This window comes from Mesocricetus auratus, unplaced genomic scaffold, assembly GCF_017639785.1.
Source record: "Mesocricetus auratus isolate SY011 unplaced genomic scaffold, BCM_Maur_2.0 Super-Scaffold_100014, whole genome shotgun sequence".
Lineage (NCBI taxonomy): Eukaryota > Metazoa > Chordata > Mammalia > Rodentia > Cricetidae > Mesocricetus > Mesocricetus auratus.
Genome location: NW_024429197.1, coordinates 3486275 through 3510133, shown reverse-complemented (window position 1 = coordinate 3510133; position 23859 = coordinate 3486275). Strand labels below are relative to the sequence as shown.

General features: G+C 50.0%; 1 long non-coding RNA gene across 11 annotated transcripts in view; it reads left to right on the top strand.

Moving 5' to 3' along the window:
• LOC121144169 overlaps window positions 1–23859 on the top strand; it is a 39318-nt gene that overhangs the window by 2310 nt on the left and 13149 nt on the right. For all 11 annotated transcript variants that reach the window (XR_005881488.1, XR_005881487.1, XR_005881492.1 and 8 more), the window contains one exon: window positions 59–307. This is a non-coding gene — a long non-coding RNA (uncharacterized LOC121144169). The remainder of the gene's footprint in view (window positions 1–58; window positions 308–23859) is intronic.

The following is a 23859-nucleotide window of genomic DNA, read 5'->3' as shown; positions in this document are numbered from 1 at the left end:
AAGATGGCGGTCTCCTCCTCTCAGCTTGTGAATGTTTGAAATGTGTGTTCATTGACAGGGAGGCCACCAGAGAAAAGAAGGCAGCCATGAGAGGAGATGACCCTGAAGAGGAGGGGGAGAGCCTACTGTGGGGCCCTCCAGGAAGAGCAGAGCACAGAAGAAGAGCAGAAGCCAGGCTGAGCATTGCATATCCGGAAGGTCAGAAGCCACCGATCATACAGAGAAGGCGGAAGAAGAGGGCTCTGGGGTCCCTGGAGACAGCACCTCTCTTTCAGAGTGTGAGGATTCCAGCTCCACTCCAACCCAGGTTGTATTCCATCTGCAGGTGAACAAACGCTACCTAAATGCCATAAATTACATTTTTTTAAAGGGCTCTGTTTAGAGAAAACTGAAATGAACAGAGGAAGACAGAAGTGAAATTAAAAGATAATTGGAAGTCTATATTGGGCTTCTGTGGATGTGCTTGCCTGACACCAATCTGGTCTCCCGTGTGCTCAGGCAGGATAAATTGAGAACTCTCAATGTGGCCCCGGGGGAAGGCAGGGCCCTCAGATGGATGCCGCACAGATCAACAGGCCCATCCTGGGTAGTCAGCTTTGCAGCCGATGGCCCCGATTGTGCCCAGCTCACTTTCCCAAGGTGGAGGCCACAACCCTGGTGGCCATAGTAGGTGAACAGAGAGCCCAGGGCTGAGGAAGGTTGGTGCGGAGGACGAGGGGGGAGCATTAGAGAAACATTGAAACATGGAAGTTGGAAGACCTGAACCCTCTTGATGTACACATGCGTGCCTCCATGTGCCCATATACACGAGAGAAGGTGTGGGCCTTTGGGGTGCCAAGATCAGAGATGAATTGATATTGGTTTGGCCAATGGAGAGACTGAGGCCCAGAGTGTATGGTATGGTTTAGAAGGCACTGGAATTCAGGGCAGCAGGCTGGACTGGATGTGGAAGAGGTCTGATGAAGGTTCCTACATCTCACCCAGAAGATTCTAGCATGCCTTGGCAGTGATTTTGGGCTCCACACTCATCCAGGGGTGTTTTGTGGACAAGCTCATGTGGACATGTGCTGTCCCCCGGGTACTCTGCATCCCAGGGTGGCTTCCTGGCTGCTGGACATTGCCTGGCCTGCCCACCATGCTGACTGATTGAGTGTTTTAAGTCCTGGTAGCCGAACCCAGGGCCTTGAACACGCCCTACCTGGGTCTTAAGATGCTGGAATGGGTCAGGTGTGAGTGTTCACTCTTGTAATCCCAGCGCTAAGGAGGCAGAGGCGGGTGAATTCAAAGTCAGCCTTGGTTACACAGTGAGATAGTTTCAAAATACACACTCACACGCAGTCTCAATACTCTCAAGCCCTCATAAATTCAAACATTCGCACACATGTACTCACACTCAGTCATACACACTAACTCACACACTCACATACTCACATTAAGACTCAAACTTGCCATGTGGTAATAGTGAACAGGTTTAATCCCAGCACTCAGAAGGCAGAAATGGGTCTCTGTGAGCTCGTAGACCAATGTGGTCTACAGAGCAAGTTCCAGGACAGCCATGGCTACACACAGAAACAAAAAAGATTCAAACTCCTTCATGCTCACATACTTATACACTCACACAAAATTCAACATTCATGTTCACCCTCACACTTGCATGTGCGAGTGCACATATATGTTTATTGAATCACACTCTCAGACATTTATAGATATCCTCACAAACACACTCATAAATCACAACCACACACTCACACATACCTTCATACACACTCACAAACACATATCCATACTCATACAAACACCCTCTAATACACACACATTCACACATAGACTCTCACTAGCACATATGCACTCACTTTGTTAAACAACCACACTCACAATCACGCATGATCACAGTCACACTACCACTCTCACATATTACACATATGTGTAAATGCACATTTACACGTACTCAAATGACAGCACATAGCTACAGTGATACACACTCAGAGTATTACATATGTACAAATTCACACACAAACTCACATCTATATGCATTCATGTACACACTCTTAGATGTATACATAGTCTCATACACTCACAATGACATGAATTTACACATACACAGTGATATGAATTTACACATACAGAGTGATACACACTTTCCCTCCACACATGCTCTCACACTCAAACATACACATACTCTCTCACACATTCACACAAGCATACTCAACAGAACTACATGCAATCACACAATCATTTACACTTCTTACACAATCATACACACTCACATCCCACTCACATAGTCACAGGGATGCAGCCACTGACATACTCTTACACACTTATGCACTGCCACAAAATCGCACTCTCATACACTTACACACGCACGCACCCACACTATACTCTCTCACACTTTCCCAATTACTAACACTCTCCCGCACAAAATCATACGTACAATCACACACAACTGATCTCACACACACATATGCAGTGACCCATCATAACTCACACTGCCACACACCATCACACTTACACCCTCACTCAGTCTCACACCCACATTCAGGGGGTGCTGGGGTCACAGATGCAGGCCACTATGCCTGGCTTATGACATGGGCGATGGGGATCTGAACTAAGGTCCACATGCAAGCACCATGACAACTGAGCCATCACCCCAGGCCCTATCAACCCATTTTAGAGATGAAGACATTGAGGCTCCTAGAAGGCAAGAATGCCTCTTTATTCAAGATCTCAGGTGGAAGTAAGTCTCTTCTTTGAACTTGGACCCACCACCCATAAGGACCATGGGCTGCCTGTGTCTCAGGTATGCACAGATCAGAGGCAGTGACACCAGGAATCAGGAAAGGACAAGGCATGCTGCAGCTGGTGAAAGGGGTCTGGGCCTGGAAAGAGTTTCAAAGGCTTGCCATGAAGGCCTATGCTGTTTAGATTTAGGAACTAAAATAAGGTCAGGTTGGGTGTGCCTATGGATTTGATGGAGAAATTGAATGTGAAATTCATGGTTGCCATAGGAGATGGCAGCCTGTGTCCTGCTGTTTCTTCCTGGGGTGGGAGGAGGTGGAGGCGGGAAGCATCCTGAGATGGGGGCGTGAGTCAGTAAGGCCTTCCTCCATGGTCAAGATCTGCCTTCACTGTGGGCTTGGAGCCCACAGCCACACTAACAACAGTAGCCAGAACAGCAGACACTGGGTTCCTTCCACCACTCTGGCTCCATGCTCGGAGGATCTGCAGACATCATCTCCTCCAACTCCCAACAGCCCTGCCAGGCTGCAGATTTACCAAGTCCGTGGATGAGTAAGCCATCCCATAAGCCACTTTCGAAAAATTCTTGCCTTTTGCCCTAAACAACATGACCTAGGAGCTGGTTAGTATGAGGGACTTGGGCCCCCACCACAGCTCCCCACGTCCTGAATCTTTATTTAGACCCTGAATGATTCTAGAGAGGGATCAAAAATATCCAGACAGATGCCCAAGTCCCCATGACCTTGAAAATCAGCTCCACAGACCTGAAGATTGGGAACAATTGGGTTGCCCCCCATCCTCAGTCAGTGACTCCCTGATACTTGAATTATTGTGTGACCTATTTCCTTTTAGATTTATTTATTACTGTGACTTTTAAATTGTTTAAAGAGCATAGGTGTTTTCCCCACGTGTGTGTGTGTGTGTGTGTGTGTGTGTGTGTGTGTGTGTGTGTACCTCATTCATATGAATGTCTGGTAACTGTAGGAGCTGGAAGAGGGCAATGGATCACACTTACAGATGGCTGTGAGCTGCCCTGTGGGGAACCAAATCTCCATCTTCTGGGAGAGCAGCCAGTGCTCTTAACCACTGAGCCGTCACTGCAGCCCCTAGTTTTATTATTTTTAATTATGTGAGGATGCATGTGAGTACAGGAACCTTCAGAGGCCAAAAGTGTTGGAGCCCCTGAAGCAGCCAGTACTGTTAACTACGGATCCCTTCCTTCCTTCCTTCCTTCCTTCCTTCCTTCCTTCCTTCCTTCCTTCCTGCCTCCATTCCTCCCTCCCTGCCTCCCTCCATTTCTCCCTTCCCTTCTCCCCACTCACCGCCTTTCTGGACAGGGTATTTATTATATAGCCCAAGCTGGTCTCAAACTGGCTAAACAGCCAAGAATGGCCTTGAACTTCCAATCTACCTGCTGCTACCTCCCAGGTATTACTTATGTGGTGATGGGAGATCAAACCCTGGGATTCCTGCGTGCTAGGTAAATACTCAGTCCATTGAGTTATGTCCAGCCCTCATGCCCATATCATGGTGCCAAAAGTGTCCCTTGCGCCTCAGTGTTTCTCTGTCCCTCAAATTGGTGTGATGTTCCCCATTTCACGGAGTTGTTTTTCAGGAAACAGGCTGGTATGGCCGAGATGGCTCATGGTACCAGGCAGACAATAGATAAGCGGCCTCTGGCAGGAGATGGGTCAGAAGAGCAGTGCCCAGCCCTGTGCTCGAAGGTATCCTGGGGAGGGCTTCACATGGATTCTCTCCCATGCATCTTTGCACTTACCAGAAGGTAGGATGATCTGTATTTTAAAAGGACAAACTCAGACACAGGAGATGGCCAGTGGGAGGCAAGCCTCGAGCCTTCCAGAGCTATGGACTTGTTCCCAGCAGGGTTGCCTCCTCCTCACATCTTGGTCTTGTAACCTCTTAGCAGTGACAGAAATGGTTTAAAGAGACATCATGCTCTCACTCTGGCTATCAAAACTATTGAAACAGTGCACTCTGGGATTCCTTGTAACCTCAGTGTGGGAGAAGAGAGAGTCTGAAGCGTGGGCTAGCAAGAGTGAAAAGTTTTCTTCTTGGAAAGAGCTTTGCAATTTGTCAGACCCACCTTACAGGAGAGGCAACAATGGGTTAATGGCAGGTAGGACCTCAGCTTGACTTGGACTCCTCAGATATGCATAACTGTGGCCTTCACTTAAACATTAACCTCATATCTGGACCCCACAGATGGACTTGGGATGCTAGTGGATGTCTTTGATCCTTTTCCTGGTGTGGCCATATTGAGTAGTCTCTGTTTTCTGTTTCTACTATTAATTTGGCTGCTTTAGTTGGCGTAACAAGAGCAGGTGGCCGAATCTGGCTTGCTGAGGCACAAACTGTCTGTCACACCCAGTCCAGTTACTGTCCCTCCTCTACAGTATCCCTGATGCCTCCAGCCCGGCCATGCTGGTCGCCTGCAGAGAGCTCCCTGTGCCTGGCTGTCCTCCCCGACCTCTCAGGACATCTCTCTTAGGCTCTAATATGCCTTTTCTGCCACAAGCTGGCTGCAGAACTTCCTGGGGCTCCCCACAGCCTCTCCAATCAAATCTAAATGGCTGGCCCATTCTCCAGTCCCTATGATGTCCTGGCCTCATTTGTCACTGTCTCCAAACACCCGTTCTGCTTCAGCCAAGCTCATCTGTTTACTGTCCCATTGTCTTTGCCGCCACACGGGCCATTTCTCTACTCATGGGGCTCCTCCCTAGATCTCTGCTGTACCACACTTACATTCGCAAAACCCAAGCTAGAAATGCCATTTTGTCCTTAGGGCCTCACACTAAGGCAGGAGTTATCCAGGTGGACCTGGCCCCCTTCCACTCTGAGTATATCTTTGAGGATTGGGACATGGCTGGAAAGTGGAATGCTCATGGAAGATTTTGGAGCAATTTTGGAAGGCTCCAGACCTGTGCTAAAAGGCAGGTACACACTGAACTCTCAAGCAATCATTGTCAGACTGGCTCCTGAGGAGGGTGGCATGGTTTGAAGTATGAATTTTGGATTCCCTTTCTGCAAGAAAAGGCCAGATAAGTTTAGAAGCACCACACTGCGACCTCTGGGCCTCGATTTCTTCATCTCTAAAATGGGTCCAGTGAGACTTGCTTCTAACTGTTGCTGCTGCAATGCGTTAAGGATACTATGCCTTTTGGGCTCCTACATCCTGTGGAATGAGTGGGAAGACACGCACAGCCAGAGCAGCAAAATCTTTCTGCCCTTCACATAGTGGTAACAGCACAGGTTGGCCCACCAGAGCTGCTCCAGTCCATTGTAAACCAATGCTTTGTAGAGGGAAGGAGCAGCGGGCAGAAGGTAGGGAGGGCAGTTCCAGCCAAGAATGGGGAGAGTGAGAAGAGGGATAAGGGCTGTGGGGGGAGCAGCCCAAAAGCTGGTCCTGTGCTAAACAGCAGAACCCTGCATCCAGTTAGGAGGCAGCAGGCTGCAGAGGGATCTGGTCCCTTGGGGATGGTACTGATGATGGAGGAAGTCAAAGAGAACTATCAGTTTTGTTGAGCACGTACTATGTGCCAGGCACTGAGCTTAGGACCTCATATCCTTTGCTGGTTAATTCTTATGGCAGGCCTGGAACAGACACAGGACAGTGTCCATTCAGTTATGATTCAGTTGGATTTTCCTGGACAACCAGAACAATTTAATTTCCCAGACTCCTTTGCGGCTAGACAAGAAGAATTTGGTTGAGTCAACCCCAGAAGGGCAAACAGAAGTGACCAGGTGGCTGAGTTCATGAAGGGAGGGATCATTGTTTTTCTCTGTTTCTCTCCTGCCCTGGGGAAGCTTCTGGGTTGATACGAAATTATACAGGGCAGGTGTGATGTGCTATGGGAGCTGAGTTTTAGGAGATGTATGAAGCCCTTCCAAACCACGTCTGTATTCACAAAAGTTCTGAGGCAGGAATCGGGCTAATGGGCCCCTGGAGAAGTGATCAGAATTTATTCCTAACTGGGTGGAATGACATGGAACCAAGCAAACAGTGGCACTTGAAGGAAGAAAGATGGAGATGAGAACTAAGGGAGGAGTCTGAGGAGACAGCTCAGTCTGTGAACTGCTTCCCTGTTCCGAGTTTGGTCTCCGGAAACCATGTAAAAAACAAAGCCCGTGGGTGAGCATCTGCAGTCCCAGTGCTAGGAAGGGGAAGACAAGCAGAGAGGATCCTTGGCTGGCCAGTGCAGCTACTCAGTGAGCACCAGGTTCAGTGAGAGACCATGTCTCCAAAGCTATGGTGGAGAGCAAGTGAGAAAGATACCGGATACCAACTTCTGGCCTCCACACACATGTGCACACTCGTTAGAATGTACACACACACATACATGAGAGAGAGAGAGAGAGAGAGAATCAAGGAAATAATTTCTTTTGTTTGGAACACTCCAGAAAAGAGCAGGGCTGGTGGTCTCCTCAGCAGTCACCAAGAGTTGGAAGGAGACCAGAGAAGTAACAGTTCCGTGTGGGGAGGTGACAGTCTAAACCGTGATCCGTCGTTCAAGGGCCCCAGACACTGCCCCAGGGGGAGATCACTTTTGGTCATCTGGGTCCCAAGTTCTAATCGTTCCAAGTTCTGTAGCTAAAAGATGGCCTCCTGGTTTGTGCGTGTGACTGTCTGCTGGGTGGTTTCCTCTCACGGCCATCTAGGTGGGAGCAGATGCACGCTGCTTATCTGACACTGTGTCTTCCAAGGCCATGGTTTCTATATGTGACACCACCTTAGAAGAACTCAGGGGCCACGAGCCTGCCTGCCTACCTGTCTGCCTGCCACAGTTCCTAGGCAGCTGGCTGTCCTCATAGTCAGAGCTTCTCCAAACTGGAGGGACCTCAGGCAGCCCAACCCTGGCACTGCTGGTGAGAGAGCAGAGCCCATGCACAGGGGTGGCTCGCCCCAAATCAGTGTGCCTGCTATCATTGCTCCCGGACCCTGCAGGCCTCACTTGCAGGAGGTCCCCTGTCCCCATGTGCTCTGGGATGGACCTGCCCCTTGGTTTCTGCCCGATCCTCCAGACAGGCACTCCCTAACTTCACAAAAGGAAAAGACCCAAAAGCTAATGTTGCCTAGGAGGTGGAGGAGTTGGGCTTCATGCAAACTTCTGTCCTCCTGTGGCATTCATCTCTCAGGTGACTCCCCCACCCCCACCCAGGAGGAGTTGAGACAGAGGCAGGCAGAGGAAGTGACACAGAGCCCAGCAGGCCATGCCCGCAGGCAGAACCTGTCTCCTAGCTGGTATTTGATGAACATTTGCTGAATAAACAAATGAGGGATTGATGCCAGGCCAAGAAGTCCTTTAACAATTACTGGCCATGGGCGTGAAGGGCTCAGGCTAGAGCTCTATGATCCCTGTGAGTCTGTGTTCCCAGAGCCACGATCCACAGGGAGGGTGAGAAGATCACAGACAAAGGGACACCTGGCCCTGACTCTGGAAGACTCTGCTTTGCCCAGAGATCCCGAAAGGGGCCCAGCTTACCCAAAGGCTCCAAGTAGGGCCAGAGTAGCAGAGTCGCAGCAGGGTGGAGGTGAGTGTCACAGCAAGGACTGAGGACATGAAACACTAAACTTGCTGGGGTCTCTGAGTTCAGCAATGTGTTCTTTCAAAAAGCCTTTCAGGGGGTGTAAGGGGCAAGACAGTTGTGCAGAGCTGCTTGTCAGAGAGGCTGAGAACAAAACAGAAGGAGCCGGGAAGACGGCCCGAACAGTGGTGTGCTTGCCATGTGGGGGTGAAGATCTGGCTTCGATCCCCAGCACCCCATGTTAAAGCTGGTTGTGGTGGTGTCCACCTGTATCCCAGCAGTGGGAAAGCTGAGGCAGGAGGATCCCCAGATCACCAGGCTAGCCTACTCAGTGAGTCCCAGGTTCCAACGAGACACAGACTCAAAATACAACCCTAGAGGTTGACTGATGGCCACACACACACACACACACACACACACACACACACACACACACACACACACACACACACACACGCACAAAAACAACAAAGTCAAGTGTTCCTAGGAGGACCGAGGAGATTAGAAGACTGGAAATCTCCAAAAGCAGAAGTGGACTTCTGTGTCAGGAGAGGAGTGATTCTAGGTTCACATCAAGTGACTTTTGTCTTCACCTCCCGATTTGTGACATGAGTGGGGAGTGGCTGTTCCCCTCTTGCCTGCACGCCCTGCAGCAGGACCCTGCCAGGGACAGTGGTGGGCAATCCCAGGAAGGTACCCAGGCTTTCTGCTACTGGGGCCCCTGGTTCTTCTCTCCTGTGACTGTTCCCCTTAGGGGCTACACTGGTCTTCCAGTTCTAGAATCTGCTCCTTTTGATATTGAAAAAAAAATCAGTGCTAAGAAGGAAAATTATAGCCGGCCTTTGTGCTTCCGGCTCTCTCTATCCTGAACAACAATTCTCAGGGCCATATGCTAGGATTACTCTCAGATAGGGAAAATGAGGCTCCAAAGAGCTAAATGATATGGAGTTAAAAAAAAAAAAAAAGAAAACCTAGACGTGTCTGAGGTCTGTGGTCCCTCTACTGCAGGTGGACTGAACTCCAGCTGACCCATAACCCCCAGACTGAGCATTGGGCCTTTGCCTTTCTGTGGCTGAGCTAAGGTCGCACAGGATGGTGGCCAGAAACTCAGCCTGTAGAACCAGTTTTTCATGCTATGTCTTAGCTAGAGGCTGTCACTGGTCAGACTGCTTTTCTAGGACCTTCTAGATACATAATCTCGTTTTGTCTCTGTGGGTTAGGGGAGGGCTGAGGGAGGCTGGGTGTGGATGCCTTTGTCATCTACATAGAGCAGTTGTTCGTGGCTAGGGAGCAACAGTATGACTGAGTGGAGTTCCCCAAACTAGAATGGACACTGACCCCCTTACTCACCTTCTGAGGCTGTTGGGTCCAACTCTTTCCTCATTGGCTGCAGTTTCTGTCTGTATCAGCGATGGATCCCCATGGATTCAGCTGCGAATATGGAGTAGGTCAACACAGTGGTGGGTTGGGTGTGTATGGGCACTGTTCATAAAGGAAAGGGGGGAAATACAGACCTGTGTGCGTGTATACACACATGCTGGTGGGAGAATTGGGTGTTCTCATTAAGTCTGATGGACTGTCACCTAAAATAAAGATGGGGCTTGGGTGTAGCTCAGTGGTTAGAGCATTTGTCTAACATACATAAGTCCAACTCAGACAAAAGAAAAGAAAGAAAAAAGGAGGGAGAGGTGACAGAGAGATCCCCAGATGAACACTCAAGAAGCCAGGACCTTATTACAACCGCAATGCAAACTTGCTGCGTGTCCCTGGGGAGTCTGCAGGCATGTGCAGTTTTAAGCCACTATGTCAGAGATACCCAGGAGTGACATTAAGGTACCCTTTAGGGCTAGCAAGGTAACTCATGGGTAAAGTGCCTGCTGTTTAAACCTGAAGACCCGAGTTCAGATTCCATATGCCCATCCGTCCATCCATCCATCCTCCTACCCATCCATCCATCCATCCATCCGTCCATCCGTCCGTCCGTCCGTCCGTCCATCCATCCATCCATCTCCATCATCCAATCATCCATCCATTCATTCACCTATCCATTTTTCCATCCAACCATTCATGGAACCATTTACTAAAGGTGCTGAGTGCTATCCTCTGGCCTCAAAGATAATTCATAAGTGAAATGGATTTGGTTCCAGCCTTGGTGGAGCTCTGCAACCAGCCCTTCATCAGAGGCCTGATCCTCTGAGAGAAGGGCCCCAGGTAGGCTTCACAATACTGCTCCAGAGAGGAAGACAGGATGAGAGCTTCCAGAGGAATGTTACAGTGTTTAGCCTCAGGGGCCACAGAACCTGGCTGACTCTGCCTCCTTGTAAGTGTGATCTATCGGCCACAATATCTTCATAATTGAGCTTCCATTGTTTATCATCTTCTCTGAGTTTCTTTGGGGACAGGTAGAATTTACTGGGAGATGCCTTTTGTTTCAAGTCAAAGTAAGAGAGGAGGAGGCAGATCTGGGCAGGAGGATAAGCTGAGCTACAGCTCTGAGATCTTAGAGGTCCCACCCCATCCCCTGGAGGCTATGGTTCTGGGATGGCCCTGCAGAGTGGTCCCCAGCTAGGGCAAGAGAAAGAGCCTTCCCAAGCTAAGCAGGAGCCTGAGGCCTGGCTCATTTGTGAACTGGCAGCTGGAACACCCCCACAGCTAGAGGAACGCCTAGCCTCAACCTTACAAGGGGGTGACCTAGCCCGTAGGACACACCACGGCATCAAACTCTGGCACAGATTGACTGGCGTCTCCCTTTTATGTGACATGTCTTATTCTTTATTGTTGTTGCTGTTGTTTCATTTTGCCAGGGATCGAATCTAGCACCTCATCTATGCTAGGCAAGTGCTCTACCACCGAGTGGCTCCTCTGGCGTGGATATGCAAAGGCCCTGTGGTAGGAGTGCATTAAGCAAAGTTTAGCTGTGTAACTAAAGTTAGCATAGCACTCTTCCTCCTCCTGCCTTCACCCCCCCAGAGTTGGGGTGACCCACCGGCACCATCACACCTGGCCAGGAGTGTGAGTAATACAACAAGGAAAGTTGAGTGTTTGGACAACAGAGCGTGAGAACAAATGTAGAGCAAATGTAGTAATGAGTGAAGGCGATCGAGCCGCAGTCAGGCCGTGGGCAGGCTTGCAGTGGGATGAGGGTGTCACAGGGAGACCCTGCAGAATCCCCTGGCTTTCAGGGGGCCAAGAGAGGAGAGGCAGTGGCAGGATTAATCTTTAAAAAAGAGCTGCTTGGTAGAACAACACAGTTCTCTAGGGCTGAACATCTGTGACAGGTACCTCTCGCCCTTAATCTCCCAGAATCCCTTGTGCTGGGAATTCTCCTGTTGAGCAGAGGAACACATAGAAGCTGGAGCAGCCAAGAGCCAGGCCAGCCAGGCTGGAATTCGCGCTCAGGCAGCCTGGTGCTTGGGCCCTTGCTCCTGACTGTGCAGCTGAGCCATCCTCCAGCAGGCACCTCTAACCTTCTGACATCACAACATGATGTTGTCATTAAGAGCGTTCAGACTCGAGAACTGAATGATTCAATTAGAAAATAAAACTGCATAAAGTATCCTTACAGTGTCTTATGTAAGCTTATGGATTTTGTGTTGGGTTGGGCTGTGTTCACAGCTGTCCTCGGCAGCATGGGACCCTTTGGGCGGAGGGTCAGGGACGCCTTCAGGAAAGCAAGACAAAGCTGGACGCGCAGGGCGAGGCTCCCTGTGGGGATATGAACAGGCTGCAGGGATCTCTATGGCGTCTCCGAAGGGTTTCAGAACACTGCAGCCTCCCCGATGGGAGCAATGGCAGCTGAGAGGCACCAGCTTACCCTAGGGCAGGGAAAATGCTGCACAAAGCACCCCCAGGAGCCTGGGCGCCTCTAATGGAAAAGTGTGCGGCACTTTGAAGATGATAGGGTTGTCGCTATTTGGGTTTGATATGCGGAACCCCTGCTGGGTGTCCTGTGTTTGATGAAACAGCAGCAGCAGCAAGTCAAGGCCAGGGTACAGGGCGGGGTGCCTGTGTGTATCTGTCCAGGCGGAGCCCATGAAGAGGGCGTGACTAGAGCCTGAGTTCCCAGCACACGAGTCAGGCAACCATCGCCTCACGGAGACACAGACATCACTGGACCTGGCTTTCCCTCCAGTGCTCCAACTTGCTCCTGATTTATAGACATTGGAACCCTTGCTGCTTCCTATTGGGAACTAATGCTTTTTCTCCAAAACCTTGCATGACTCCCTCCTTTGCTTCTCTTGGACATTTGAGACACCTTCCTTGACCATCCATGGCAGAAATATGATAGTTACTCCCTCTTTTTTAAAAAAGTGCGGTGTAGTGTGTGTGTGTGTGTGTGTGTGTGTGTGTGTGTGTGTGTGTGTGTGTAGGCGCACCAAAAGTTTAGAGGGGTCAGACCCTGTGGGACTGGAGTTACAGGCAGTTGTGGGTGCTAGGAACTGAACTCAGGTCCTCTGGAAGAGCAGTTAAGTGCTCTTGACCACGGAACCATCTCCCCAGCCCTCCCTTTTAGCCAGAAGTAGTTGAATCCCTGAGTGTTAGCTGAAAAAACAGCTAAGCATCAGCATGAAGTCTGCTTCCCACCCTGCCCTGAATCAGGTGAGGCCTGGCTATTCCAGTAAACGCTGGCCAGTGATGTGTGACGGTAAGGTGTGTGAGTGACTTCAAGGCTTCTCCTGAAGGGAGGACCTGTGACCTCTTCCAAGTGATCCTTCTGGCAGCTTGCACTTAGCAGAACGTGATAAAACATTGTGAATACTCCCAGAAGGCAGAACCATGTTGACCTGGAGGAGCACAGCCCTGGTTACAGTGAGACAGAAAGAACTTGAGAGGGCTGGAGAGACGGCTCAGTGGTTAAAGAGCGTTGGCTGCTCTTTCAGAGGACCTGAGTTGGGCTCCCAGTACCTATGTTGGACAGCTCACCGTAACTCTTACAACTGCCTATAACTCCAGCTCTAGGAGATCTGATGGATCTGATGCCTTCTTCTGGACTATGAGGCACACACACACACACACACACACATACGAGAGAGAGAGAGAGAGAGAGAGAGAGAGAGAGAGAGAGAGAGAGAGAGAGAGAGAGAGAGAGAGAGAGAGAGAATGGAGGTAAAGAGGGAGTGAGAGAGGCAGGCATATAAACTTCTGTGTGTGAGTTTGGGCTGTGTTTACACCCAGATGGGCTCCTGCATTCTTGAACCTTCTAAGAACCTGATTCAGGAAGCCCCATACCTCTGCACTTGCACCTGCCGTCTTTTCCTGATGTTACATGATGCATGCATTTATCCCGTGTTATTTTGATACCGTGTGTTCTCTGCCCCCAGCCTCCTGGGCTAGCCAGGTGAGGACAGGGACTCTGCTCTTCCCCTGTGCCCAGCTCCCAGCTCAGAACAGCTCCCCGAAACACTGCAAACAGAAGCTGAGCACACTCCGTACACTTTACTTGTGTTACTGAAACAGTCAGGCATCGTGCTCTTTCCAGAACAGTCTTACCCTGCTCAGAGGAAGGGAAGACGAGAACTAGGGACTCAAGGGTCTTTCTGGAACCCTGGGTCCTCAAAGTGGCCAAGCCAAGATTTAAACACAAATCTGTTTTTCCAACAAATAAAATCCTCTCTGCTCCCCAAAGCAATTATGAGATCGTAGCTTTGGTAGGAAAAAAACCAGGCTCCCGCGGTTCAACAGTAAGACAAATAAGCCAATTAAAAATGGGCAAAAAGCTTTAATAAATATTTCACCAAACAAGATAAACAAATGGCCAGTGAGAAAAGCAAGACACTCAACACCATTTGTCATCAGAGAAAGCAAAATTAAAATCACAATGAGAGAGAGAGACTTCCCATGGGTTAGGATGACTATTAAAAAACAGACAATCAGTGTGACAAGCTGGCTCATCTGATAAAGTCACCTGCTGCCAAGCCTGAAGATCTGAGTTCTACCCCTGGAACCCCTTGTGGAAAGAGAGAACTGGCTCCTGAGTGTTGCTGTATTTTATACCCATGAGATGGCACTTGACCCACCTCATGCTCCACTTCTGATTTTAAAATGTAATTTAAATTTTAAAAAATAAACGACGACAATTATTGGGTACAATAGCTTGTGACACATACTTGTGACCAGGAGGTGGAGGCAGGAGAATCAGGAGTTCAAGGTTATCTTCTGCTACACACCGAGTTCAAGGCTAGTTACAAGGAACTCTGCCTCATAAAACCAAATCCCAACGATCCAAACCAACCCACCCAGATCATACACAGTGTTGAACCAGTGTAGGAAGTTGGAATCCTCATACAAGGCAAGAGGGAATGCATAGGCGTGCTGCAGTTTCTTTGTCTCTCTCTGTCTGTCTCTGTCTCTGTCTGTCTCTATGTCTCTGTCTGTCTCTCTGTCTCTGTCTCTCTCTCTGTGTCTCTGTCTCTCTGTCTCTCTCCCTCTCTCTCTCCAAGGCCTCATGTGGCCCAGGATGACTTTGAACACCACACATATCTAAGGATGGCCTTGAACACAGTCTCCAGGCTTTGGAGATAGCTCAGTAGGAAAAGTATTTATATAATGAGTGAGGACCTGAGTTTGATCCCCAGAACCACGTGGAAAAGCTGGACAGGATGCACATGCCTGTGATCTCAGTCGTGGGGTGGGCGAGGCAGTGGATCCCAGGGGCTTGCTGCCTGGGGCCACGACTGTCAAGAGTGTGCAGTTTCTTTTCTGCATGATGGAAAGAACCTCAATTCACAATGTGGTCGTCACTGGACAACTGTAAATTTCACATGTACACTTAAGGTGGGTCAATTAGTTGAACATATATGTGTTTAGCCCACCAGATACCATCGAAGGAAAACAGTGATCAATTCTTGGGGTCTAGGCTATGGCACTATGGCAGGGTACCCACAGGTCACATGCAAGACCCTGGGTTCAATTCAGACAATACTTGTCCTCTCCAGGAGAGCAACTAAACTTTGACCTTATTGATAAGAATATGAACTGACAAACATTTATTTATTTTTTGAGACAGGGTTTCTCTGCATTGCTTTGGAATCTGTCCTGGAACTCACTCTGTAGACCAGGCTGGCCTAGAACTTACAGAGATCTGCCTGCCTCTGCCTCCAGAGTGCTGGGATTAAAGGTGTGCACCACCAACGCCTGGAGACAAACACTTATTTTTTAAAGGTGGTGTTTCAGGTAGCCAAGGCTGGCCTCAAACTCCCTATTAGCTGAGGATGACCTGAAACTCCCTATCCTGCTGTCTCTGCCTCCTGGATGCTGGGGTCACAGGTGTGTTCCAGTATGCTGGGTATCTGCAGTGCTGGGGTAGAGCTTTGTGTAGACCTAGGCACAGGAATGTGAAGATAATTAAGGAGGTCCAGCCCTCAGGAGCTCTGCATGTGGAGGGGAGCAAGCTAGCTGTATTCCTGAGAACACAGGTCAGAGCTCCAGGCAAGCCTATGAAGTTTGGAAGTTTCTAGAGTCTTTCTTGTGCAGGATCTGTGGGGCACAGGGGAGTGTAAGAAGTGGAGGCAGGAGGGAGTTAGGGCCATTGGAGGTGGTGGTGGCCACCTTACCACGTTCCTAGTAATGGAAGCAGGAGGAAACCCTGCCCAGGTCACCCTACTCAATGGCTCTGGGGCCACAGCCTGGACTTCAAAGACACTCAATAGAGAAAAGTGTGCTCCTCTGCTCCGTCTCTCCTTGTCCCTCTGAAGGCAGCTCTGTATTGGCTCTACTCTGTGACTTGTTCAGTCAGCAATATCACTTTACAGGATGCTTGCTCAGGAGGGACCACAGAGTGGGAAAGAAGGAAGGAAGGAAGGAAGGAAGGAAGGAAGGAAGGAAGGAAGGAAGGAAGGAAGGAAGGAAAGGCTGAGGGAGGGGCTGGGTGTGTGCGCAACACCCCGCTGTCTCTGGAATGGAGATCTTGGCAATGTGGCCTGCATCGTGATCTGGGGATTTGGCCAAAGTCACAGCAAGAAAGGAGCAGGGCATCTTTAAGTTCAGCTCTGCCTTCCCTGAAGAACTCGATGGTTCCTGTTTCGCCTCCCTCGCCCCTCCCTTTCTGTCTCTATCTTCTCTCCTGCACCCCTCTGATTTTCCAAGTCAGGCTCTTGATATGCAGTCCATGTTATCCTCAAACACATAGCTCCCTGCCCTGAACCTCCCCCGGCAAGTGTTGGGTTTACAGATGTGTGCCATGAGGCCTGGCTTAATTTTCTATGTTTTAAAATACAATCAAATAAAAAGGGATAGTTGTAACATGAGATAAATAGGAAGTTAAACACAATTTGCAAGGAGGTTGCCTCCCTGAAGATCTGCAGAGCATGTCGGGGTGTGATGGGGAGTGTTACCGATCGAGTGTGGACAGAATCTAGACTCACCCAGAAGACCCCCCTCTTGCTACGCCTGTGGGGGATTATCTTGACTGGGTTATCTGAGGTGGGAAACTCATCCACTGTGGACAGCACCATTCCCTGGCTGCGATCCTGGCCTGTGGAACATGGAAAAAGGATGCTGAGCAGCAGTGTGGCTTCTGGAGCCCAGGACTCTGTAGAGTTGATAGAACTTGAGGATGCTATATTGTGTTCTATTTTCGCATCCTGAAACGGTATCACTAGTCTTTCATTTTGCTACTTCAAGTTCCTCTTAGGCTCCTAGTAGCACACTCTTCATCAACCAGAATGTGTTTGACTTAACCACTCTGCTTTACTTGAATATTTTATTCCTTCTGTTTTTTTTTTTTTTCTTTCTCTCCATACAGCACTTTCAGCCTCCCTGGCAGGTGAGAAGGCAGGTGCAGCCAGCCACTCCCCTGGGGGATATGTGACCTGTCCTAGGACACCTGGTCCCTTATCAGCTGGAGGAAGGGAAGGCACAGAGGCAGCAAGAGCCTGCCCAGAGCTCTCCTGAGCTTTCCCAGTTGTGCCCTTCAAGGCCACTTGTGGACACTGTGTAGGTGAACTGTGGGGGACTTAAATGCTGTGGGATGAAGGTAGTTCCCTTAGAGACCGGACAGTTTCCCCCGTGCTTCTCTCTCTGCTCCTGACTGTTTCCAGGGTATGGACAGAAGTCTCCTATCTGGTCAGTGACATGCTGACGTACACTTCAGAGAACTATAAATGCCTCCTGCCACTTGGAAGGGCATGTGGCTGCAAGTCTGGGCTGCTAGGTGCAGTCATTTCCAAATGTCCACCCGGACAGATGTCAGTCCCCAAAGGACATAGCCCCTGGTAGCCTGTGCCCCTCTCATTTGCATCTCAGGAGGTGCAGCTGATGCGAGGTTTAACCTTGAATGCTCTGCCTCGCCCTGCTGCCCCATGTAATTGTCATATTTTCTTAGCAAAGTAAATGATTTGAATTTTAGTTAATTTGCCTATTGTTAATAGTCAGTAGCTTAGGGGGACCCTCCCGATGTGTCATGGATGCCAAATGGAGAGCTACTGGCCCAGATCACAGGAAGGAAGATTCTAGGGAGGCCCAAAGGACCCTTGGAAAGCCCCTTCATGATAGCCCCTGCACTGGGACAACAGACAAGTCCTGTCAAATAAACATCAAGCGCCCCATCGGAGAATTGATTTGGCCTTTGTGGGTCAAACACACTGACACAGCAGAGAGTGTGCGCCAGGTCCAGCTCTCCTCTCCTCTCAGGACATAAAGATGATTGCATTTCCTGGATGCTCTTATAGCTGGGGGTCATGTGACTCGTGCCAGCCAATAGAATGCAAGTAGATATAATAGGAGTCAACCTCAGGCCAAATCATCTATAAAAGCACATGTGGTAGGTAGGGATGTGACTCGGTTGGTATAGTGTGTGCCTAGCGTGCAGGAAGCTCAGGGTTCTATTTCCAGCACAATATAGACTAGGCATGGTGGGTGCTCACCTATAATCCTAGCACTTGGCTGGAGGAGTGGGGTAGAGACAAGAAGACCAGGAGTTCAAGGCCAACCTTAGCTACAAAGTGAGCTATAGGCTAGCCTGGGGTACATGGGAATTCTTTAAGTTCTGCTTTTCCTTCCACAGAATCCCTATACGTTGGGTAACAGCGTCACAAGATGAGGTACCTTCCCTTACCCTGGGTCCCCGAGTAAATGGGACAGAGATGCTTGCTAACCAGCTCCATATGGGTGGCACGGGGAGAGGATTCTTTATCGTGCTGAGCTCCAAGACCTCGGGTGACCTAGACTGTTGGTGACCAATGCAAGTCCCTAGCACTGGGCCACGTCCACATAGGTGGTCACACCTTCTGCCTTAGTGGCTGATGTGGGTGTCACAGTAACGTATGTGTGCGTGCATGCATGAGTGTGTGTGTGTGTTGTTTATCTGTGTCATGGGGAGAATCTGGTCTCTTGTGAGACAAAGCTGCCTTGCCAAAGAGCTCCCGTAGCCGACAGCAGGCCCAGCTAAGGTCTTGCTGGACTGGGAACTCTGGGGGCATCTTTAGATCCGTGTTTATCTCCAGATCCCTGGAGCAGAGTCTGACCCTGTGCCCAGCTCAGCTTCAGCCAGACACTGCTCCTCGAAGCCTTCAAACCTTGCTTATCAATGGTGTGGGTGCAGGGCAAGTAGGCTCTTCTCAACGTCAGAAGTAGAGAGGACGAAGAAGTCAAATCTGTCATGGGGGAAATGAACGTGAGTTCATGAACACGTTTCAAAGGCATCTGGAAACGACTTCTGGACACTCTGCTGTGGATTACCCATGCCTGGGCTCCCCTCTGTCTTCTTGGGTCAGACACTCTGATAGGCTTAGGGAAGGACAGACCTAGTGGGGCCGTGCACAGCCCAGGCTAGGCCTCTGGGCTGGAGGGGAGGGATGGCCTGTGTTGGACGATGCAGAGCTGTGGGTGGGACTGCAGGGGGGAAGTCAGGATGTTTTGATGCAGCTCCAGGTGCAGAGGTGGAGGTGAGGGGGGTGTCTCAGTTCAGACCAGCAGGCTGGTGAGAGGACAAGGTACTAACTCTGAGAACGCCAGCCTTGTGTGGGGGTTCCCCAGTCAGCAGGGAGAGCAGGGCAGGGAGGGGAGTGAGCATGTTCTCCTCATCAACGCCAAGAAACTCCCGCTGGAGTGATGACGACACAGTGTGGCTTCTCAAGGATCTGTTAGACATCGGGGGTGAGGGGTGCTCTCATTTGCTGGCATGAGAAGAGTCAGTGGTTATCTTGTCTCTAACATACAAAGAAAGCTCGGAGCAGGGCCAGGAACGTGGGGGTGAGAAGAGGTAGAGAGGGTGCTGAGGGCTTCCTGGAGGAGGCGGGGACAAGCTTGGGCAACGACTGTGGCAGCATCATCACTGAGTGTTTCCTGTGTGCCCGTGCCACTCTGAGCATGCTCCGTGGCCTTTCTGGTCTCATTTCCAGCGTGGTTCTGATATGACCTCCACTTCTCAAGATGAGGAGGCTCAAGCAGAGGGGAGGCGGGTAGGGACAGGGTGCTGAAAGGCCTGGACACCTTGTATGCAAAGTCAGGGGGCTGGGAAGGGGCAGGGACGGAATAGAAAGTTCCTGGAGGAGTGTGGTGGGTGTGGAGGCTGAAGAGAGCCTCCTATCATGAAGAGGCTATAGTGTGAAGAGGCAGGGGTAGGGTGGGGGTGGGGAGCTGAGCTCTGGATGAACCCCATGCCAGGACAGCTCAGGAACATGGAGATGGTACATGCAGAGCCCGGATGGACATGGCGGTAAAACACACCTCAGGGCAGGGAGGCCTTGGAGCTCTGGGGATGAGGACAGAGGGGACCCCAGCCAAGTGGTGAACTCAGGAGTGGAGGTGGAGTTAGTGGGCTTGGGCAGGGAGCAAAGAACCTTCTGGATCATCTCAGCATTCCTGCAGTGTACACAGTCCTTGGCAACTTGGGCTCTGACGCTGGGCAAGGGTGGTTCATGAGAGGCCCTGGAGTTGGGCTCTGATCGACTCTGTATATGAAAGGCAGCTCAGCTCTCGAATCAGCTCAGTGGGGGCCTCCTCTCATCACCCTCCCAGGGATCCCAAGATGTTCCAAGAAAAAGGGAGTGATAAGACACTACTAATTCGCATTTCTCTAATTTTCTTTTTATTACATGGTGTACGTGTGTACACAAACACATGAATACCACAGTGGGTATGTGGAGGTCAGAGGCTGGCTCCCTCCTTCATTCATGTTGGTTCCCCGGGGATAGAACTCGGGTCATCAGGTTTGGTGTCTTGCTCCCTTACCCACTGAACTATCTCAAGGCTTCACGTACACATTTCTGAACAGATGATCACTTGTCTGGATTCTTTAAAAAAAGAAACAGGAAAAATATTTGTGCTCTAAAATAACTGTCGGGGACTCTGGGAAGATGCCTTAGTGGTTAAGAGCACTGGCTTCTCTTGCAGAGGACTCAGGTTCAATTCCCAGCACCCACGTGGCAGTTTACAATTACCTGTAACTCCAGCTCCAGGGTTACTGAACATCTCTGGCCTCTGACGGCACCTACACTCTGAGCACATACCCACATCGCTGCAGTTTTGGGGGTCTCCATTCTGGAATCTGCAGCAGCACAATAACTAGTGACTTGGACCACATAACTGAACCTCTCTGTGCCTTAGGCTCCTGCTGTACATAATGAGATCGTTACAGGATCAAGGCACAGGCAGTTAGCACAGCTATGATAGCGGACATGTACACAGGATATACAACCCATTGCCTTTGCATGTGGCTGTGGAGGACACACACATACACACCACACTGTTACACAAATTGGATCACACTATCCTTTTACTCAGTAGCGTCTTCAGGGAGATGCCGTGTCTCTTGCTTGTAGCTATACACCAACATTTCAGTGGTGCTAAGGACATCTTGGCCTTGGCCATCTACTTCACCCATCTTGGCCAGAGGGAGAGTCCCTGACCCACGCCACACCCAGGCAATTAGAAACCATGCTTGGTGTTGGTTTTTTTTTTTGTTTGTTTGTTTGTTTTTTACGAGACAGGGTTTCTCTGTATTGTTTTGGAGCCTGTCCTGGAATTCGCTCAGTAGACCAGGCTGGTCTTGAACTCATGGAGATCCACGTGCCTCTGCCTCCCGAGTGCTGGGATTAAAGGCGTGCACCACCACCGCCCGGCCAGAAACCATGCTTGGTAAGCACAACATATGCTGCTTTCCCCACGGTTAAGGCAAGCTGAGTAAGTTTAGTGTTCATTCATTCATTTATTCAATAAACGTACTTAACACTAACCCAGGCACCAAGGCCTCAGTCCTGAAGAAGGCAGACCCAAGCCTAGAAGGCAGAAGACAGCCAATTCCCTCCTATGATGTGTAACACAGATGACAAAGCTGGTCCTCCAACAGGCTGGTTCTAGCTAGCCACTTGACACTGACAGTGATCAAGGATGCCCCCTCCTCCCGCCAAAGCTGGCCAAAAGACTAACAAACCACAGTCTGCATGGATTGATGGCTGATAGTTGCAGGGTACTTATCCTGAGTGTCAATCACGCACAATTTTAAAGCCATAACTTACCGAGTAGCTCCCAGACAGTCTGTGAGTTGTGGGCGTCGCAGGCTGCGCCTCAAACAGAAGCCTAAATCGGAAATACTCCTAAATAGAAACAAGCAAGCAAAGAAAACCAGCTCTGGGAGTAGAACCCAGGGCCCCACCAGGCTAGGCAAGCCCTCGACCTCTCAGCTACGCTCAGGCCTTCTGTCTTGTTTTGAGAGAAGAACTCTCTATGTAGCCCAGGCTGGCCTCGAGCTTTCGTTTACTTTTGTGTCTCTCTGTGTGGATATGTGTATGTGTGTCAGGGTGTCCTTTGAAACCAGAGGGTGTCAGATCCCTGGAGCTCCAGTTACAGGCAGTTGTGAGCAGTGTGATACAGGAGCTGGGAGCTGAACGAGGTCCTCTGCAAGGATGGTATGTACTCTTGACCACTGAGCCGTCTCTGCAGGCCAATGCCTCAAACTCAATCCTCCTGCCTCAGTCACCCAAGTACCTGGGATTGTAGGTGTATGCCAATGGGCCAGGCTTCAAAATCTGAGCATTTTCAAATGCTGGCATAATGTCACACATTATTTAAATTATTTAAAAATTTTGCATAAGGTAGCTGGGCAGCATGGTGCAGCACATTCTTGTAGTTCCAGAACTTGGCTGCGGCAGGAGGGTCATGAGTTCAAGGTCAACCTGGGCTACATGAGACTCTCTTTCATAAAAAGTTTATATACACACGTGTGTGAGTGTGTGTGTGTGTGTGTGTGTTGCCTTCAGGCTATGCCTTTCACATACATAGCCATGAAACATAAATGAATTTTACTTAGATTTGGGCTCCCTCCCCAAGATACCTTATTACATATACATAAACCTTTCAAACTCTGGAAAATTCCAAAGTGCTCCAAGTCACAAGCATTTCAGATAAGAGATACTCAGGTTTTACTACATAATTCCAATTTCACAGACAAGGAAACTGAGGCCCAAGAGATTACACACACCAGCCAGTTTCAGGGCCACAGGAAGCTAACCCCAGCCAGGTTGCTTGCTCTCTCTCTCTCTCTCTCTCTCTCTCTCTCTCTCTCTCTCTCTCTCTCTCTCTCTCTCTCTCTCATTTTGTTTTGATTTTCAGGACAGGGTTTCTTTGTGTAGCCTTGGCTGTCCTGGAACTCACTTTGCAGACCAGGCAGGCTGGCTAGAACTCAGGGTTCCACCTACCTCTGCCTCCCAAGTGCTTTCATTAAAAGCGTGTGTCACCATGCCCAGTCAAATCCAGGGCTCTCTAGCCACTCTGGGAAACACTCTCTGATCTGCATGTGATTCCCAGGGCTCAGGCCTTTGCCTAGGGTGACAGGCATTGCAGTGTTCTTCTGTTTGGTTGTTTATTCTTGTTTCTATTGCCCTGTTAACACACCAGCTCACAGGGAAATCCATGGTCCCCTCTAGATGGAGACCAGCATCTCTGCCTCCTGAGGAATGGTGATGAGATCTACAGGAGAGGGAGATGACAGGGGAAATACCCTGTGAGGCACAGGAACCTTCTTCATGTCCTTTGGGATTCCTAGGATGCCTCACAAGAGCTCTGAAAGCCACATCCTTGGCCAATGGGAGGGATGCTCATTAGCAAGTGAAGAAAAGCAGCTTGGCTTTCTTCCTCCCTGGGGCAGGTGTGGGGAAGCCTCTGGGTCCAGGGCCTTGGCTTGGAGAGAGCTTGTGAGCTACAGAGGGATTGGGCTCTTTCACAGAGGGGTTTCAGAATCGGGGCTGCCTGGCAGGCTGTGAAGGGGTTCTCAAAAGGCAGAGGTGGCCGAGTGAGCAACATCAGGACCTGGGAATTAGGGTGGCCCTGTGCCAGGGCACTTTGGCATCCTTACAGTGGCTTCACGATGCACCCTTCCAGGGATGAGGACCATGGCTTGAATGTGGTATAGCCACAGCTCCAAGGAGAAGGGCGAGGTCCAGGTCCCAGATGCTGCTTGGATAAGAGCTGTGAGTTTATAGAGGTCTCTGAGGAGTCACCGGCTGCTGGTGTTGCTGAATGGAGGGACAGATGTGGGATTTTAGGGCGCAGGATCCTAGGCAAGTAACTGCAGCTAAGCAGGAAGTGTAGGCAGGACTAGAAATTTAAAGTCAGCCTGGGCAACAGAGTTAGAACATGTCT